This window comes from Syzygium oleosum, unplaced genomic scaffold, assembly GCF_021117445.2.
Source record: "Syzygium oleosum isolate NSW1041296 unplaced genomic scaffold, Sole_v2.1 Sole_v2.16, whole genome shotgun sequence".
In the NCBI taxonomy this organism is placed as follows: domain Eukaryota; kingdom Viridiplantae; phylum Streptophyta; class Magnoliopsida; order Myrtales; family Myrtaceae; genus Syzygium; species Syzygium oleosum.
In genome coordinates, this window is record NW_026607500.1 from 2,686,222 (window position 1) to 2,702,508 (window position 16,287).

The 16,287-nt window shown below is 41.5% G+C and overlaps 1 pseudogene; it reads right to left on the bottom strand.

Annotated features, from left to right (window-relative positions):
• Nucleotides 1-15,337: 15,337 nt before the first annotated feature.
• Nucleotides 15,338-16,068, bottom strand: LOC115686555 (auxin-responsive protein SAUR72-like; annotated as a pseudogene).
• Between the last annotated feature and the right edge of the window lie 219 nt (nucleotides 16,069-16,287).

The following is a 16,287-nucleotide window of genomic DNA, read 5'->3' on the forward strand; positions in this document are numbered from 1 at the left end:
TGAGGCCTTTTCCGGTTTGCTGTCTGGGTCGTTCCAGTCTGATTCTCGATTCGAGGTGGCAGCAATGCAGGCGACCTATTCTGTCTGGGATTGGGGCAATTCCTTATGTGGTGACCGAAGCCTCCACATCCAAAACACGCTCCCCCCGGGTTGGACAAGGTCCATTTCCGTGCCTACCTCTACATATTCTGCAGGGACCATTCTGATTCCGAGCTGGCTTCCCAATATTTCTTCTAACGGGAGGAGTAAAACGCCTATTATCCAACATCGGTCTCTTCCCAGGATTACGATTATCCCTACCCTGGACAAACCTTGATCCAGAAGCAGCAGCCGTTTCCACCTGATCTCGCTCTAGAACTTGAGCTCTATCAAATATTTCCTCGTACATCCTCAGATTTACCAGTAACAACTGGCTGCGAATATCAGCCTTCAATCCGTCCCGAAATCTTCACGCCTTATCATCGGGATGTTCTACCATTCTCGGCGCAAACTTAGACAATCTCGCAAATTCCGCCTCATATTGATCTACCGTCATCAGACCTTGGCGGAGTCTCATAAATTCGACTAACTTCCTTTCCCTGGCGTTGGCTGAGAAATATTTCTCATAAAAACTCTTAGTAAAAGCAATCCAAGTCCGGGCAGTACCTTCTGGAAATATTCTATCCCTGGTGGCCTTCCACCAATCATTCGCGTTATCTTGCAACTGGTATACTGCCAGGGTTACTTTCTCATTATCAGTACACTCTAACATCTCAAAAGCTTTCTCAAGCTCCTCTACCCATCGGGTGCAGCCTCAGGGTCACCTTTCCCAGAAAACTTAAGCGGTTTCAGCTTCATAAACTGCTCGACTAGCTAGTGCATCGGTCTATTCACAACCCCTTGCCCATGCCCTTGATTCTCATTATTATTAACGGCAGCAGCGGCCTCGGCAGCTTGGGCAATTGTAGCAGCTCGTTCCTGAGTCTGCTGTTCTATTATATTACCAATCTGCTCTAGGGTCCTTATGACCGCTTCCAATCTAGGGTCCTCTGCAGGTCTAACATCGACTCGGGGATCCACTGCAGCTCCAGCATCAACCTCAAGATTTTCTATCACTCCTGCACCCATTCCAAGGTCCTCTACAGCTCTAGCTCGAGCACAACCTCTACCCCTTGTTCCTCTTCCTGCGCCCCTTCTTGGGACTCTTCCTACACCTCTTCCTTCGCTATTCATCGTCACAGTTCTACCACTCTCCTACCTGCTATAATTCCACTCAGGAATTAGTAACCTAGGCCAACTAGATCTATCCAGCCCCAGGCAGTGAATTAACGCAAAGATTCACTCAGCAGGCAATCAAATGCTACAAGCACAAAGCCACAATCAATAGGGTCTGAACACTCACCTCAGGTCCAGACGCACCTGCATTTCAGTTGTCACAACAATCAACTCAATCAATCAATCACAACAAAAAATCCGGAGGTACGTGTAGCTCATTCCGCCCTCTAACTCACTAAAGTCTCCCCAAAATACTACCCCCAGGCTCTCTGCTCCTTGTCACTCCACTTCGACCAGTTTAGATCGAGCTGTCCTCGCTCTGATACCAATTCAAACAGGGATGTCACGCCCCGAACCCCATCGAGCGTACGACACCCTCTACCGGTCGATTAAGATGATAGCCCAGGGTATCGCCGACCTCACTTATAACATCAGAGATTTGATGCACGGCGGAAACCACAATAATAGCCCGTCATAATACAAACTGGGGAAAGTCATGGAGAATGCACATACTTATCTCTTCAGTCAAACTTATAAAAATATTTACAGTTTACAACCGCCATAAACACTTGCACACCGTATTTAAAACCACCGATACACAAAAAGATCGATGACCTGGTATTCTAACCTCAAAAATGGTACTCTGCAAAAACTTAATCCGAACCCCTATACTAGCCTCTACGCCCCTTGCTCGGCGTCCATTCTGAGTCCGACTCCTCGTCGTCTGAATCCGAACTCCCCTGAACAGTTTGCTCCTCCGAAGAATCCAGCTCTACCTCAATCTCAATCGGGTGATTAATGTCACCCTATTCAGCTGGAACTTCGTCCTGATCCTCCTCAGCTAGTCCATCAAAGAAATTGTACCCAGGTACGAAATTGGGATCCATAAACTGCTCATACGGGAGTATATACTCCGGTTCCTCGTCAGGCTCCTCAGACTCGTGAGGTTCATTCTCGGATTCTGCCTCGGGCTCTACCTCCTCTGGTTCCTCCTCGGGAATAGGCTCTAAATCTATGTCCATCGGGTCGTCTTCAGCTTGCGATGCTTCGGGCTCGGGTCATGCTCAGCCCCTGAAGATTCTTGAGCTACGGGCGCTGGATGCAAACCAGACTGAGCTAAACTAGTCTCTGCACTGGTCAACTCTCCATCTATCGGGAGTATGGCAGACGGGTCCCAATCCCCAACTAAGTCAAACGGAACATCAAAACCCCTAACGGGCCCCAACTCATCCCTTGCTACATCCCGGAAGAAGCAGGCAGTATAAACATGGGTCTCCCATAAAGGTAGTCCTACCTCTACAAAAACAGTCGTAGTATGCTTAATCCAGGTCATACCATCACCCATGGGAAATTCTGCAACCTCATACTCGGTGTGCACTGGTACCCCAAAACACTCAGGTGGCGGTGGCGGAGGATTCATGGCTCAGGTCGGGGTTCTGAAAAATGTTGGTTGAAACAACCATGAGACTACATCTCAGTAAGTACACCCCTAAACCCCACCTAGGCTATCACGTACCTCTAGGCAATTACAGAACACAATCACACATACACCCAATTATCACATAACAGGCACATCACGTACAATCACAAGCATGTACAGATCTCATGTCATGCACTCATGCCGTTCTCATTATTTCTTTTCCACATTCCTCGCCAGTGACCCGCGTTACAATACACGCCTCAGGTTCACTGCGACCACTTATCACAACACTTCAGGGCCCGCGTTAACGTACAAGCCTCAGGCCATGTTTCTTGCCCGCGTTAAAGTACACGCCTCAGGCTCAACATCTACCACCTACTGCGCAACCCGCGTTGAAGTACACGCCTCAGGCTGGCAGTCTTCCGGTAGTACCGGGCATCGTCCCGCGTTGAAGTACACGCCTCAGGACAGCACAATTTCCACAAACACATGTCATACACATTTCTTTCTTACTCATGCACATGCTCAACAAGCATTTACCACACTTAACTCGCCAATCACACGTGGCCCGTGCACGCCTCAATTCACATGCAAAACATGTTCACTAAGCATTTGACATGGCCAATTTTAATAATTAAATCAGTCTGGCCCAAGCGTGCACCCAACAGGCATATTTCAATCATGTAATTACGCAACCATGTACTCAATTTCATTACCCCAACCCAGTCGCAGTTCCAACACACATTAAACACACAATTTGCCATTTTTCTCTAACCAAATGGCGTCAAATCAATTCCGGTCCTTCATGACACTTTCTCACCATTAATTGCCGGTTCTAAAAATCCAATTTTCGTCCCGATCGGCCCATCACAGCCCACTGAATAGTCACTCACAGCCAACTGTTGTCCTCAAAGTCTCCATTAAAAATTTCCCAAATTCAATCCTAGGCCCGCCAATTGATTCTACTCCTAATCCGTACAATTCCGTACCCGAATAAACCCGATTTCAACCAAAAATTACTCGTCGATACCCGAAGTCCTAAGTTGGTTTTAGGGCGCGACTTACCGAGCCCTAGACTATCTCGGCTAGAGCGATATGCGGCGGCGGACGGCGGCGCGGCTTGGCGATGCGCGGCAGCGACGACGGTGGCGAGCGGCGGTGGCCTTTCCTTGGTAGTGGCTCTCGGCCAATCAAGCGGGAGGGAGAGAGAAGAGAAGGATGGCGTGGGGTGGTGGTGTACGGCGGTGTGGGGCGGCAGCACGGCGGGCGGTGGCCAGACGGCGACGGCGACGGAACGGGGCTGCCGGTACGGTCGGGAAGAGAGGGGAGGGATGAGGCCGAGAGAGAGATGGAGAGGTTGAGGAGAGAGAGGATGAGCCTTGGACCTAAATAGTCCAATTTGACCAAAAGTGGAAAATGACAATCTTGCCCTTCTCTCACAAACGAAATCGACGGCCCAGATTCGATCTTATCTTGAAATCGACGGCCGAGATCGAATCTTACCAAAAATATCCAAGGGCATTTTGGGAATTTCATAAAATTCCAAGGGCAAAATTGTCCAATCCAAAAAGTTAGGGCAAAATGACGAAAATGCCCTTCTACCATAAAGCATGCCCTTTACAAACTCTTAGGGGTAAAATGGTCACTTTCCTCATTTCTCATCGAAATCGAATTTTTCTGAAGGAATCGGGACAATCCAAAATTGCACGTTCCATCTGCAACGTTGTCCTAGCGTCCCGTTGTGACTTCCAAATTTTTCCGATGTCCAATTTGGGCTCAATTAAATAATTCAATTTTATTTAACGCAACTCGAGCGTTTCTCAAACTAACGGGTGGCTTTTTGGGGAAATTCGCATATTCGACCTGTGACTGATACTAAATCGAGTCACGTGTAAAGTTTATTCGGTTCGTGACGACTTCGGTTGTCAATTAAATCGCGAGGATCAATCACTAGATCCGAGGGGTACGATCGTTCGGTATAGGTTCAGGATCGTTCGGTATAGGTTCATTTCGTGGTCTGGCGGTATCACCCGCGATCCACTATTATGACAGTGGCGAGCTGACCCCTGGCTATCCTTGGATCGGCCAACGGTGGCTCAAAATATCACCTCGACGATTTCATGGTCGAAAGTCAGTCCACGATCGAATTTTCTTTTAGTCATACAAATTTAAATCCCTAATTAGCCTTTCCCTAATGGTTAGTATCCCAGGAATGATCAGTTCCGGGTGAGAACTAACTACGAGTACATTCATAAAACTCAGTATTTTATAAATCCCAAATGGACCAATTTTCAGGATGTCACAATAACTCCACCTTCAATTGTAAACCTACAACCATTAGTATCAAGTGTAGCTAAAGAGATAAGGTTTTTCTTCAAATCAGGAATGTATCTGACATTCTCCAAGGTTCTGATCATGCTGTCGTGCATCTTAATGCAAATAGTCCCAATCCCAATTGCTTTACATTTAGCGTTATTTCCCATTAGAATAACTCCACCATCATATTCCTTGTACGTGGAGAACCAATCATGATAAGGACACGTGGTACGAACAGCCTGAATCAAGAATCTAGCTATTACTGAATTTGTCTTTATCATCTGCAAGCAATAACCAATCTTCGTTTTCTTCTTCAACAACACCAGCTTGAGCGGGATTTTCATTTCCCTGATTTTGTCTATTCTGGTAGTTTTGATTGTTTTGCCGATTGGGATTCCCTTGATTTTGCCGATTTTTATTATTTTCACTTTGTTGCTTTGCCTTTAGTTTTAGACAATTTATCTTGATATGCCCTTTAGACTTACAATAGTTGCAAATTAGATCCCTATGCTTTGATTTTGATCTGCTCCTGCTACTATTGCTTCTCTCAACAGACCTTCCTCTAGCAACTAAACCAGCCCCATGGTCATTACTGCTTTCAAAAGTCAATTTTGTATCTAGTTTTTGCTTACTTAGAAGACTAGTCTTGACATCTTCAAGATCGATAGTTTCTCTACTAACAATCATGGTCTCTTTAAAATTCTTATAAGAGAGAGATAGTGAAACTAGCAGTAAAAGAGCTTGATCCTCATCTTCAATCTTAACATTAATACTTCTTAATTAAGAGATTTTAGCATTGAAATCAGAAATATGAGACTTAAGAGAAGCACCTTTAGCTATACGAAGAGTGAAGAGTCGTTGTTTGAGCCTCAACCGATTGGTGAGAGATTTTGTCAAATAAATACTCTCCAATTTCGTCCACAAACCTGAAGCTGTTTTCTGATCTAGTACCTCTTGCAGAACTTCATTGGTGAGACACAACTGAATAGCAAATAAAGCTTTTTCATCCAGTTCTTCCCAAGTTTCATCTAACATGCCAATTGGTTTATTCCCTTTCCCAAACAGAGTTTTCTTCAAACCCTGCTGCGTAAGAACAACCAACATACAAACCTGCCATAGGTTGAAACTGCCGCTCCCATTAAACTTCTCAATATCAAATTTCGTTGTTGAACTTGAAGCCATAACCAGAAGATCAAAAAAACCCCAAGGCTCTGATACCATATTATTATGACTGATGCGGAAACAATAACGAAAATAAAACTGAGAAGAATAAAGAACACCAAAATTTACGTTTAAAACCCATGAGGGAAAAACCATGGGGATAGGAGAAGCGATATCCACTATAGAATATTGAGAATTACAAAAGGTGATTTGCTAAAACCTCTTTCTGTCTCAACTTCTTAACCTAATAACTTAAGAAAAGCAATATTTATATTGCCCGTAAGCCCTAAAGTTGGCCCATGCTCATAAAGAATTTAAGACATACTCAACAGAACTTATTGGCTAGTGTCTTCATAATTTTCAAATATTGTACTAATACATACTTCCCTTCAAATAAAGGACAACACGATCCTCACTTCGATGCACTTACATAGAATTAATACTTGTTTTACTTGGGAAAATCAAAGTATATTCATGGTGAAATGAATCCTGCACATGCCTTACTCATCGAAGGTCGTGTAAGTAATACATGACAATTGGGGACGTCCCCAATGAGTCCGCGGATTAAAAAAACAATTAGCAGGCCATCTCGTCTCGACTTCTTAACCTTAATAGGTGAGCGCAACTTTCGATAAACGGTAATTTAGAATGGAAATAAAGCATGAATAAGATGAACGTGTTAGGGAAATCTCTTGTGATATTTTAAAGATGACAAAATAATCAAAGGTTACCAATGTGTTTATTGGTTGAGTAGATCCAAGTGAAAGATGCACAAGCCATTATGCAAATGGTATCTAAGAGAAGGTATAAAGGTTATGAGTTCTCTCTCAATGGTTATTAAGGCATTGGGTGTGGAGTTGTCTATAAGTTGGAGGTACCCAAGTAAAAGTTGAATAAGCCTAGAATGGGGAGTTCGGTAAAACTGGGACATACCATGGATAGATGAACAGTAAAGTAAAGTCATGATTGCTAATATGCTTGGAAGCTTGAACATAACCGGAAGCCTGATATAATCGGGGAAAAAAGATATCACCAACAACTGCTGATATAAGAGGAGCAACTACATTACCTACACGGCACTTGTGCTCTGGAAATCTAAATAAAGATATGCCATGACGATCTTCATCTCAATATTTATAACTATTAGTGATCTAGCTTGGATTCCTAAATGAAGATATTGATTATATATCAATCTTGTGGAATATTTACGTGGAAGATCATTACTCATGATATCTCGATTGATTGTCAAGCATCCTGAAGATAAGATTATTTCCTAATATTATGACTTTATTCATGGAAGCTATAATATTACTAGATTTGATTGATTATCTTCAATGGCCAAATTGTTTTCCAGCGGCTAGTTTGGAGTATGAAGATTATAAAAGAAGATCAACCTACACTGAAGAAGATAGAACTAGCGAAATAGAGAAAGCTATACACTTATGCTCTTATTGAGTTGTTAAGTGAGAGATCATTTCCTAAAAGTGATTATCAATGATTTTAATCTAAGTGAGGAGTGTACTAGTGTTGTAGTAGTGCGTGGATGTGTTATAGTGTGATCTATCAGCTTTAGGTAGAAGCGCTTCGAGTAGAAGTAGCACGTACTACTATGTAACTACTCAAAAGAATACTAGTGGAATCCAGTCATTGAGCTGTTAGTCTGGGAGAGTGGATGCATGTTAAGAGCTTGAATCTTAAGTCGCGAATTGGTAAGGGCTTGGGAGAGCCTGAGTTAAGTTTCTAGGCTTAATAATCTATTACCCAAACTCCTAGGTGGTGCACCACGAGGGTAGGTCGCGACAGGCTGTATCCGAAAGATATTGGAACTTTTTAATTAATTGACTCAGTTAATCTCAAGAGATCATGACACATCAACACCCATTGAAGCTCTTTGGCAAAAGAGAAAGAAAGACACGTTTGAGCTGCAATAACATCATGATCTCATGAAGACAAATTGATTGAACGACTCTTCTAGAATGGAGAGGATCAGAAAGCCCATGAAGAAAATATAACGCCCTCAAGGATACCCTGATTATACAACTTGAAAATTGCCTTAGGTTATGCAAATTAAGTCAACTTTCATATAAAGTCCTCAAGGATACCCTGCTTTTCTCATCCAGGGACCGATGGCGATGGTTAAGAAAAACTCTTTTCTCAATTGGTCTTCTTGTAATACCCATGTTATTGTCATGGTTGACCAAATTAGATGTTGACACTTGTAGGGATTCGAATAAAGGAAAATAGAATCAATAGTGTGTTTAATTACATATTGTAATCTTCATAACATATTTTCAAATAAAGCATATAGTTATCAGCCCCAAGATATTAATTGCGTTGGCACTTGTGCTAGCGATTGACTATGCAAGCTCGAAACGCAATCAAGTCGTGGAGAAGGGATTCCTCAAACCGAAAAAGTGGACTTAATCATTTTTTTGAGTGAAAACTTGTATAAAATACCATCTGATAGCAATACATGCGCCACAACCAATGGGTCAAAATGTTACGAACGACGTCGCTCTCTTGAGAATTTATTTTCCAAAGTATTGTGCGTGTGGCGGCGTGTTGATAACTTGCGCGCAGGGTTATCTGGAAAAAAAGTGAACTAATATTAACTCGAATGGCGTGTGAACTCAAATCATGCAACGTCAGGATGTATGCAATCATTAGTCAAAGACAGGGCGTTGATTGGAGATAGCATCCCAATCAGGAACATAGTAGCATTATTTTTAAAATGCATGGTTTCGAAAGAGATGTCTAGGTTTGTGATGAAGTTAATCTAGCTATTTTACCGATTCTGGTTTAGCTTTCACTTGTAGATGCTTAGTTTATGTATGAACAGATATTCGGTAATTACGATTAAGGTACATTTGTTTTTTCTCTTTATGTCGGAAAAATCCGTCCTAGATAAGTAATCCTCAGGAATATGGCCTTTCAAGGAATGGTTTCCAGGTTGTAACAGATAGCAATGATGTAACTTTTATGGAAATTGAAATACAAACGAACTTTAAGATACAAATATTGGGAGATTTTTAATGACCCAATGATATCTTATTTTTCTTTTGGTAATCTAACAGTTACAAGCTCCATAAACGGTTCATTTAGGGTATAACCGTTTGGTTAACCCTGTGGCAGTGAAAAGCCTTACCAATCTCCTAAGCCTAATAAGACACAAGGCTAAACTCAATTGGATGACTTAAATAAGTGATGAGATTATATGCCTTTGGTGAAGTATACACTTAATCCACCACTCGCTTCTTCGCATAGCATTGCAACAAACCCCTTTAGGATGGATAATCATAATACATCTCCAAATCACTAGAAAGGTTATATAAGAATTAATGGTCAGATATTGGATTATTCTTAAATTAGCAATTCCCAATTTAGTTTCCTAATGATCATATCAACTTTGGATATAAGTCCGACACAATATGTTTATTCATTTGATCATATTCTTGAAACCCATAGATGACATATCTACTAAACGGGTCAAATGACCCGATACATTTGCCATGTTCAAGATGCAATCTCTTACATAAACGTGTGATAGACGTGTTTTAAACGTATTCTAACTTACATAAAGGTATATTAATGTGTCGTGTCGATATGAGCAATATGTTAACCTACTAAGTTAAACATATTTTAGCATGTCATAATTGGGTTGCAAGGGTCAACTTGCGAAGGGAAAATTGTCAAATCAGTCCTAAACCTATTGTACGGCGGCCAATTCAGTCCTAAACCTTTTAATTTTGCCAATTCAGTCCAAAACTTTTTAAATTCTTGCCAATTGAGTCCTTTCGGTCAATTTTGGCCTGCCGGCACTGACGTGGCCGCCGACCGTCCGATCAACGCTGACGTGGCAATTTTTAATTATTTTTTTTCAATTTTTTAATCTTTTTTTTTATTTTTCTTCTTTTTTTTTTCTGGTTTCTCCCCTCTGGCCGGTCCGGCGACCGGCCGGCCGCCGGACTGGATCTGGCGAGGCTCAACCTCGCCGTCGCGACCCAGGCGACGACGAGGCTCGACCTCGTCGCCTCGCCTCGCCCAGCCAGGGGCCGGCGGGGCTCGCCCTCGCCGGTGGCCGGCGGGGCTCGCCCTCGACGGTGGCCGGCGAGGCGAGTTTCGCCAGACGCCTCGCCGGCCCCGGCCGCCAGACCTGCCAAAGGGGAGAAACCAGAAAAAAAAAAAAGAAGAAAAAGAAAAAAAAGATTAAAAAATTGAAAAAAATAATTAAAAATTGCCACGTCAGCGTTGACCGGACGACCGGCGGCCACGTCAGCGCCGGCCGGCCAAAATTGGCCGGAAGGACTCAATTGGAAAGAATTTAAAAGGTTTAGGACTGAATTGGTAAAATTAAAAGGTTTAGGACTGAATTGGCCGCCGTACAATAGGTTTAGGACTGATTTGACAATTTTCCCACTTGCGAATGACACATTTATTATTCGTGTAAAAACGAGGTGACGTGCTTATGAGAAGGTTTGATTAAGCTCAAAGAAAACATGCTTAACCACGTGTCATGTACATATTGTACACTTGGGTCGTTTAAAAGAGAGTTAGTCCTAATTCCTACTGAATCAAATAAAAGGCATCAAAGATTAGTGGGGGAAACTGTTCAATTAGTCCTAAATCTATTTTTACGGTTGTCAATTTTTTAGTCTTAAACTTTTGCTTGGAATTGCAATGTAGTACTCTTGGTCAATTTTCCTGAGAAATTGCGAACGTGGCGGTGTGCCACTTAGGATGGTGGTGATGACTGGACTGCCATATTAGCAATTTTTTATCAAAATTGATTAGAAGAACTACATTAGAATTCCATATAAAGGTTTAGGATTAAACTGGCAAAATTGAAAATTTTAGTTTTAAATTGGCATCCATACAATAGGTTTAAGACTGATCGGGAAATTTTACCAAAATTAGTGAATTGAGAAAAATGTTAAGATCTTGGATGTTACTATTTCAACATGCTGTTTTAGAAAATTTTGCTTTGGTAGACTGAACATGACGTTATCAGTGATGGAGCCAGAAATCTCAAGATAGAATATGGTGACCGTGGATTTTCGTCTCGACTTAACAATTTAGTCAAATTATGTTAGGAGCAACATGTTTGGCCAGATCGACAAGATAAATTGCAAATTACAAAAAATGGAACTTTTTAAAATATTTGAGACCGTATGAACAAAAAGGCGTCCATGGTCTTATGGACTTTAGTAACCAACTTCAAATTTATTCGCATAAAGATAATTGACTTTTTCTACTATTACAAATTGAAATAAATCTCGTCAAGAAAAGAAGGAAGGCCATATAAATAGAAGGAAATATAAGTTACGATAGTAATCGGATTATGATCCTAAACTATAATACTTAATGAGTGAAGTCATTGGCTAGAGAGCCAGACATGTGAAGGTTTTTCGGGTAGGGGCGAATTTTTGGCTTCGACTCAACAATTTAGTCGATTTTTATCATTAATGAATGCGTACTCACAAATTAAAAAGACAATTGAATATTTTAAATTTCTAAGTGTTGTAGTTTTGATTGTTTCGTATAAAAGATAATTTAACTTTTTAGATGACAAATTGGTCAATAGTAGATACCGTCAAAGAAAAGATCGTAGGTCTGAAAAGCAAAAGGAAATGCTGGTGAGTAGCTGTCCTTGGAAATCGTTCGAGGTTTATCCAACCCGGTCGTATCTACACGAGCAAATAGTCAATAAAACCCCAAATGAAATGTTTCCTTGACCTGACGATCTATATTAGCCATAGCTGATGAGTGCTATCAGCCAAATTAGGATCCTTTAATAAGAATACTTAGTGAGTTATATGAACATTTTTTGATTAATTATTCATGTGTGTATATACACACACACTAAATGACAGTTAATGACACTAACATGATTAAACTCAAAGCGAACACGCTTAACTATGTGTCATGTACATGTCGTATGGACAAGTCATGTGAAACAATAGTTGATCTAATTCCAAATTAATCAAAGAAAAGGCTTGGTTTCAAATTCTAGATTATTGAATCGAGAGAAATGTCAAGATCTTGGGTTGTTCCCATTTCAACATAATTTGTTTTTTAGAAAATTTGTTTTAGTGGACTCGAAGCGAGGTCATTAGTGACGAAGCCAAAAATCTCAAGGCTTTGGGGGAGCAAGCAAAATCGTGACCTTGACTTAGCGATTTAGTCAATGTTTGTTTTTAAAGAATGCGCGTTTATTGACGAATTTAAAAACAATGAACCTTTTACATTTCTAAAAATTAATCAACATATAATTAAAAGTAGATAGTTTAATAAATTCATTACATTGGTAAGGTCATTTATTTCACAAACACCACCATAATATTCTAAACAACATTAAGGCTCCATTCGTTTCACGGAAAACAACTTCTACGAAAATATTTTCCGGATTTTCTGGCGTTCGTTTTACGGAAAATAAATTAGTCATGGAAAATATTTTTCACCAATGGAAAAAGTACCTTCAAAAGTGGGGAAAATGTTTCCGCTTTGACCTCACTTTCTTTCAAATAACACATTTTCCTTTTTCTCCTTTTTTTAATTTTTAAAAAATAGAGCTTTTAATTTTTTCTTTTTCTTTTTATTTTCTTTTTTTCCTTTTCTTTGTGGCCGATGACCGGCCAAGGAAGAAGGAAAGAAAGAAAGAAAGAAAAGGAAAAAAGAAGACGTGTAATTTTCCCTAGAATATCAAATCGGATGCCAAACGACGGAAAGAAATGTCCCCAAAGATTGGCCCAAGATTCATCAAATAAACAACTAAACAACAAACTTGAGCATAAATCAACAAGTAATTTGATTTTTATAGAGTATGATCCTCATGTTAAACTCCTGGTGTGTAAATCTTCTTTATTTGTTCAAATGTAGTCCTCTAACTTGAGTGTTTTGTAATTGAGTCCTCAAACATTAATGTGCAAGTTAATCCTCCAACTTACTTGATTTTTTCCATGCAAGTCCTTTCTCCAATCATCACACTTAATTTATATGTTTGTTTAATATGGCTGTTTTCAACATTACTAAACGAAAGGGAGAAAAGTACTTTCAAATTTTAAAAAGTACTTTTTTTTTACCGCAAAAGAAATATTTCATAACTAGCAAGATCTTGAGAAATACATGCAGGGAGCATCTAAACAAAGAAGAGCCCATAGGTAAGGGTGTCAATGGTTCGGTTCGGTTTGGGTGCTTAGGAAAACCGAACTGCACCGAACCGTTTAGACGTGTGCTTGATCCGAACCGAAACACCACACGAACCGAATACGATCTGAACCGAAAACGTGGTTCGATTTTGATCAGTTTGGTTGGGTTTTCAGTTTTTCTTTTTAATCTTTTTTTGCACTTCTTCCCTTCCTCCTCCTCCGCGTCTTCTTCTTCCGCTCTCTCTCTGCCCTTCTCTGTGAGACTGCTTCTTCTTTCTTCTTCCCGTCAAGAAGCCGGTCAATTGATGGCCCACCACCGAAAGGCCCCACCAGATCACTGGAATCGGCCATGGACACTCGCCGGAGACCGAACTTCCGGCGACTGAACCAGCTCTAAAAACAAAAAAGCGACGACCGGGACTCGGATGACCCGTTTGGTTAATGGCGGCCACCACAAACACCTCGGAGTCGCCGTCGCCAGCCTAGGTGGACTTGGTCTCGATGTCGGCATCGGCCGACGAGCTGACGGCCGAGGCCGTGAACAAGCGCTACGAGCGGCTCGTCATGCTACGGCCGAAGGCTGTCAAGGGGAAGGGCGCGTGGTACTGGGCGCACCTCGAGCCCATGCTCGTCCACAACGCCGACACCGGCCTCGCCAAGGCCGTGAAGCTCCGGCACTACCTCTGCGAGGCCGTCTTCCTCGCCTCCAAACCGTCGCGGACCGCCTCCGAGCACCTCAAGCACGGCACCTGGCCCAACTTCAAGAAGCCAGAGAGAAAAATGTGTTTCGTCACTTTTTGGGAGATGATAATGCTGCGAGGGAAGAGGAAGAGAGAGAATAAAGCAGGAGAGAGAGAGAGAGAGAGCACTGAGAGTGCGAAGACAAAATGAGAGAGAGAATAAAGTAAAAAAGTGAAAGAGAGAGAGAGAGAAAAGTGAGTGAGAGGTGAGCAGTAGTGAACAGCGAGATTTAGGAGAGAGCGCGCGAAGGGAAGAAAAATACGTTAAAAAATCGAAATCCGATCCTATTTGAACGGAGCCGAAACGAATCTATATGCTAACCAAATTCATTTATTTATTATCCGCACCGAAACCTAACTGAAAATGCATGAATTTTTTATTCGGTTCGTATCTCGATTCGATTTTTCGGTTCGGTTCTGACACTCCTACCCATAGGGCTTGAGGAGGGGCAACAAGCCAATGTTGTGGAAGACGACCTAATCTTTGCAATTTCACAGCCCAATCAACCACTAAGTTGGATTCCCTCGGACAGTGGGATAGATTAATGTGTGGGTGGGCCGAAATAAGCTCCAAACAATATGAGAAAAGCAGCCGCTCTTGGGTTGTTCCTATTTTAATAGTTTGTTTTGGAAACTTTTGCTTTAGTTGACTCGATGCGACATCATCAGTGACGAAGCTAGAAATCTCAAGATTGGAGTGGAGAGCCTGGATTTTCATCTCGGCTTGACAATCTATTTAATTTTGTTATTAATGATTGATATTAAATATATTTTAATCATTGTCTAGTGACAATTGGAAGGGTCAACTAGCAAATTATATACTTATTATACTTGTACAAAAGAGACGATCTATTTATTATTCTTGTGTCATGTAGTGTTGTAGAAACGGGTCGTGGAAAAATTTGTCAATTCTAATTCTAAAAAAATCAAAGAAAATGCATCAATTCAAATACTAGAGTCGAGTGAAATATCAACATCCTGGGTTTTTCCTATTTCAACGGAACTATTTGAAAAATTTTGCTTCGGTGAACTCAAAGTGAGGTCATTGGTGACGGAGCTAGAAATCTCAAGATTGTTTGATGCACGCATGAACAAAAATATAAGGGTCCATTATCTTTTGCACTCTCATAATCAATCGAACCTATGAATTTTTCGTATAAAATATCATTTCACTTTATTAGATGACAAATTGATAATATAGTTCTCATCAAAGAAAAGATGGAAGGTCTAAAAAACAAAAGGAAATGCAAGTTAGTAGCTGTCCCTGGATATCGTTCAGAGTTTTTGTATTTTTTTCAAACCTTCCTGCATTTTTGTGTCAATTGACATAGAATATACAATACAGCCTCTATCACATAAGAAGCAACATCTCTGGTATAACATATAAGACCTAAGCAAGAACGGGAAGGAAGGATAAGATAATTCATCTGCATAAAGGGCTCCAAGGATGATGGCGAGAGTGATCAAGATGACTATCACTCATCTCAACATCGTCTAAAAGGGACATTGAAAGGTCTCGTCTGCACTCAGCCGGAACTGTTCTTTCACCACCAAACAGCCATCCTTGACCTTCTTCTTCTTTCCCTCCACCATCGCCAGAACACTTTGGAACACCGAAACGTCACATGGGATTCACAGGACACCCGTCTGCTGAAACCCGAACACCTCCTTGACCTCTCGCAGCAAGAACCCGAACGCCGGGTGGCCCAAGTAGTACATTGGGATGACGAACCTCTCAAGCTCTTCGCTGACACAGACTGCGAGGTGGCCTTTCGGGACAACGTTGCTGCTGCTGTGCTTCTTGTTGTTGGTGCCATCGTCGCCGTCTGATGATAGAGAAGAGATCGTTCTTTTGAGGAAGCTTATGCTCTTGTGAATGCCACCACGATTTGGGCTCATGGTGGGGGCGGATGTGACAGTTCTCGACGAATTTGCAAAGTTCCTCCACTTCTTGAGGAGCCGCCGGAGTCGATCCACTTCGCTGATCTTGTTAGACTTTTTAGTGGACTCCATGGCGAAGAAGAAGACGAAGAAGAAGAGGAGAGAAGAAGAAGAAGAGAGATTGCGATATGCCCTTACCTTAGAAACTGGGCCCTGGCTATTTATAGGAGTCGCGAATCTTGAAATTGAGAATGGCAGATCGTAAAAAGTAAGCATTCACACGATAGTTTCGTGTCTAGGGTCGCCATCCAACACAGCTCATGAAAATTTTTGTTTTGGACTATGCTTCCAAACAGATGATTCGTGCTCC